Genomic DNA, 5,615 nt, shown 5'->3' with positions numbered 1-5,615 from the left:
TTCTCCATGATCAAGTCACTACTGTTTTTCATTTAAAATGAATTAAAGAAATTTGTGGGGAGAAACTCAGAGACTCTGTAAATGTCCTTTCCACTTCATACTTCCACTCACAGAATGATTTTTTTTAAATGATTTTATTTATTTATTTAACAAAGAGAGAGAGAGAGATCACAAGTAGGTAGAGAGGCAGGCAGAGAGAGAGGGAGGCAGGCTCCCCACTGAGCAGAGAGCCTGATGCGGGGCTTGATTCCAGGACCCTGAGATCATGACCTGAGCTGAAGGCAGAGGCTTTAACCCACTGAGCCACCCAGGCGTCCCTGGAATGATTTTCTAACTCCACCATCCCCTCAGTGTTTGTTAGTTAGCATAGTACAAGGCAGTTCCTCTTTCTTCCTTCCTTTCTTTTCTTTCTTTCCCTCCCACCCTCCTCCTTCCTTTCTTCCTTCCTTTCTTTCTTTTCCCTTCCCTCCTTCCTTCCTTCCTTCCTTTCTCTCTTCCTCCCTCCCTCCCTCCCTTTCTTCTTTCATTATATCAGTATAGACACAAAACTTTTAATTTTATTCAATAGGTTATTATGCATTAACCCTTATTACCTCAATGTTCAATTTGCCCCAGTGTTGGTCAGTGGGAGCTACTTCAGTACAAATTCTAAATCCTTTCGATTTGTGCTCATCTTATTTTGAGCATATCTTTACAGATACAGTAAGATGTTCCTGACTCATCTTGCACTTCTCTTGCCCCAGTTTTGGAACCAGCATTTCCCCCAAGGAATTCAGGTTCTACTTAATGGATAAAAGGTAATTAGAAACAATGATCTGGGTGACAGGTGTGCTCTTTGCTAAAATCTCTTCTGGACCTTGTGAGTGGCTGTATCTAGGAAATTATATATACATGTACACATACAAACACATATATTTAGATTTATTTCTGCATCTGTAACTGCTACTATCTGTATAGCTCAGTCACTTTGGGCTACTATAATAAAATACCATCTTAGATGTGTGGTTCAAAAAACAAACATTTATTTCTCATAGTTCTGAGGCTAGAAATCCCAGATTAGAGTGCCAGCATGGTCAAGTTTCTGGTGAGAACTCTCCTCCTGGTTTACAGACCACTGTCTTCTAACTGTGTCCTCACATGGTAAAAAGAGTGGTAGCTGGCTTTCTGGATTCTTATAAGAACACTATTCTCATTCATGAAGACAGCTCCATTATGACCTAATCATCGCCCCCAACCCCAAAGCTCACCTCCAAATATCATCACTTTGGGATTAGAGTTTCAACAATGAATTTGGGGACGGACACAAACATTCAATCCATTATAACATATAAATATATTAAAACCATGAGTTAATATTTGTGTCTCCAATCCCAATCCAGTAGCACAAGACACACTTCATTCTTTCCCTTTCAACATTTCTAACTCCCTTCAGCAAAAATGAGAAACCTGATTTTCATTATCCTCAATATATTTTTACACATGCTCAAGTCTAGAAGACACAGAGAATAGTTTTGGAATTGCTAATCCACTGAGAAAAGCAAACCTATTAGAGTTAATGTTTGTTTTGGGTCCTTTGTCCTTGAGGTAAAATGTCAATGCCATGAAATGCATAAATCTTAAGTATACTGTCTTAATCTGTTAGAGCTGCTGTAACGAGTGTCATAAATTGAGGGGTTTATAACAACAGAAACTTGTTTTCCACAGTGCTGGAGGCTCGAAATCCAAGATTAGAGGGCCAGCATGGTCAGGTCCTGGCAAGAGCCCTTTCTTTGCTTCCAGACAGACTTCACACTGTATCCTCACACGGTGAAGAGAGGGTAAGAGTTCTCTGGAATCTCTTTGATAAGGGCACAAATCCCATTCATGAAGGTGCCACTCTCATGACCTAATTACCTGCCAAATGTCCCACCTCCTAAAGCATCACCATAAGGGTTAGAATTTCAACATATGAGTTTTGGGGGAACACAAACATTCATTCCATAACATACATGATTTGATGAGTTTGGGCAAATGCATACTCCCATATAACCCACATCACTTTCAAAATTTAGAACATTTCCTCACTCCATAAATTTCCCTTATACTTCTTCCTAATTATCACCATGCCAGAGACAAAATGCTCTTCTAGTTTTTTTATCCTAGATTTATTATTTCAGCCTAGATTTTTTTTAACCTATTCAAGAAAATTATATAAGTATCATACAGTTCAGCAATTTAGCTTCTAGTTATTTACCCAAAGAAAATGAAAACACCAATTTGAAAAGCTATATGTGCCCCTATGTGCACTGCAGCATTATTTCTTATAGCCAAGATACAGAAGTAACTGAGTATCCATTCGTAGATGAATGGATAAAGAAAATGTGGTACATGCACATCTATCTATGCACACACATACACACACATACACAGATATACATATATATACACATGCAAACACACATAATGAAATATCACTCAGCCATAAGAAAGAATAAAATCTTGCCATTTGTGACAACATGGATGGACCTAGAGACTACTATGCGATATGAAATAAGTCAGACAAGAAAAGACAAATATTGTATGATTTTACTTATATGGGGAATCTAAAACAAACAAACAAACAAAGCTAAACAGAAATAGACTCATAAATACAGGAAACAAACTGGTGGTTGCTACTGGGGAGAATAAAGAGGGATGAGTGAAATAGGTAAAGGGGAGTAAGAGGTACAAACTCTCAGTTATAAAATAAGGGGGCATCTGGGTGGCTCAGTTTGTTAAACAACTGCCTTCAGCTCAGGGGGGAGTCTGCTTCTCGCTCTGACCCTCTCCCCTCTCATGCTCTCTCTCACTCTCATTCTCTCTCAAATAAATAAATAAAAATCTTTAAAAGATTAAATAAGTTACGGGATTATAATGCACAGCATAGGAAATAGAGTCAATAATATTGTAATAACTGTGTATAGGGACATATAACTAACCTTATCATGGTGAGCCTTTTGTAATATATATAAATGCTGAATCACTATGCTGTATGCCTGAAACTAATATAATATTCTATGTCAACTATACTTCATTTAAAAAAATCGTGTAAGTGGAGTAATACAGTGATACTCTTTGTATCTAGGTTCTGTTTTTCACTGAGCATAATGTCCAAGGTTCATCTATGGTTTTAGGTATTCTTTCCTTTGGATAATTTTCCAGTGTTTAAATATACCACAATTTGCTTATCCATTCACCTATTAGTAAACATTTGGATTGTTTTCAGTTTTTGATGGCTATGAATGTTCTTGTTCATGCCTTTTTCATTCTTCTTTGGTAAATATTTAGGAGTACAGTTTCTGAGTCATAGGGTAGGGGTATGTTTCACTTTAAAAGAAATTGCCAAATCTTTTCTAAATGTTGTGTTACTTTGCAGTTCATGGGAGTTCCACCACATCTTGGCCAATATTTGGTATTTTCAGTGTTTTTAATTTTATCCATTCTGTTGGGTATGGAATAGTATCTCATTGCAGTTTTCTAAATTTTATTTTAATTCTAGTACAGTTAATATACAGTGTAGTGTTAGTTTCAGGTGTACAATATAATGATTCAACACTTTCATATAGAACCCTGGGCTCATCACAAGTGCACTCCTTAATCCCCATCACCTGTTTCACCCATCCCCCCACCCAACTCTCCTCTGGTAACTGTCAGTTTGTTCTTTATTGAGAAGGGTCTGTTCTCTTGATTTCTGTCCCCACCCTGCCTCACCTTCTTTTGCTTACTCATTGCAGTTTTAATTTACATTTTTCTGATGACCAATAAGATTGAACAATTTATTGTGTTTATTTGACATTCATAAAACTTCCTTTGTCATGTGTCTCTTAAAGTTTTTATCCACTTTTTTCTTGGATTTATGTCTTTTTTTTTTTCTTCATTTTTTTATTTTTTTCAGCATAACAGTATTCATTATTTTTGCACCACACCCAGTGCTCCATGCAATCCGTGCCCTCTACAATACCCACCACCTGGTGCCCCCAACCTCCCACCCCCCACCCCTTCAAAATTCTCAGATCGTTTTTCAGAGTCCGGATTTATGTCTTTTTAAAAGATTTTATATATCTATTTGTTTGAGAGAGAGAGAGAGAGCATGTGTGTACATGTGGAAGCCGGCAAGGGCAGGGGGAGAAGCAGAGGAAGAGGGAGAGGGACAAGCTGACTCTGTATGCTGAGCATGAAGTCATAACTAGGGCTCCACCTCAGGACCCGAGACCACGACCTGAGCTGAAACCAAGTGTTGTACACTTAACAGACTGAGCCACCCAGGAGCCACTTGGATTTATGTCTTTTTATGATTGAGTTGTAGTCCACATTTAAAAATTCTGAATATAAGCCCTTTGTCAGATATATGTTAACACACATTTCCCAGGCTGTTGTATCCTATTCATTTTTTTAAGTGTCTCTTGACAGAAATTTTTAATTTTTAATTTTGAGGAAGTGCAATTCATCAGTTTTCTTCTATGGTTGTTTCTTTCTCTGTCCTAACTAAGAAATCTTTGCCTTTCCCTGGGTTTTGACAGTATACTTATGTTTTCCCTTTAGAATCTCTATAATTTACCCTTTACATTTAGGTTTGTGACTTATCTTGAATTAGTGAGGTAGAGGTTACAGTTCTTTTGTTTCCATGTGGCTATTTAGTTTTCCAAATAATTTATTGAAGACTTCCTGTCCTCATTGAATTGCTTTAGGGCCATTATCAGTGTGACTTTATCATATAGTTTGAAATCCAGGAGGATGATAGCTCAAGCTTTGTTCTGTTTTCTCAGGATTGCTTTGGCTATTCAGGGTCTTTTGTGGTTCCATACAAATTTTAGGATTGTTTCTTCTGTTTCTGTGAATGGACATCTTTGTCCAAAGTGAAATAACAATATCAGTGTTGACCAATTTCTACTCTTTAGTCCATTTCTTTAATCTATTCTGTTGCCAGTATTATACATCTTTGATAACTATAACTTTATATTACATTTTGAAGTGAAGTAGTCTAAATCTTCCAGCTCTGTGATTTTATTTCATTATATTTTGCCTATCTTAGATCCTTTGCCTTTTCACAGAACTTTTAGAATCAGACTGTCACTTTTACAAAAACATCTGCTGGGATTATGGTTAGGATTGCAATACATTTCTAGGTCAGTTTGAGAAGAATTAACATCTTAATAATATGGAGTCCTCCAAAACATGAAAATGGTGTATCTCTATATTTATTTAAGTGTTATTTAATGCCTCTTTTCGGTATTTATAATTTTTAGCATTGAGGTTTTGTATGTCTTTTGTTAAATTTGTCCCTGTTTTAAGTTTTTAATGCTATTGTTAATGGAATTATTTTTTACTTTGATTTTTTAAATCATTTACTGTTAATACATAGAAATACATAGATTCTTTATATTGACCTTATATCCTGAAATCTTGCTCAACTCACATTTAGTTTCAGTACCTTTTTTGTAAATTCCTTAAAATGTTCCATTTAGGGACATCTGGGTGGCTCAGTTGGTTAAGCCTCCAACTGCCTTCCGTGAAGCATCTGTCTTCAGCTCAGGTCATGATCTCAGGGTCCTGAGATCTAGTCCCACATCAGGCTTTTTGCTCAGTGTGGAGTCTCT

This window comes from Lutra lutra, chromosome 2 (assembly GCF_902655055.1).
Source record: "Lutra lutra chromosome 2, mLutLut1.2, whole genome shotgun sequence".
In the NCBI taxonomy this organism is placed as follows: domain Eukaryota; kingdom Metazoa; phylum Chordata; class Mammalia; order Carnivora; family Mustelidae; genus Lutra; species Lutra lutra.
Note: the sequence above shows the minus strand (reverse complement) of the source record.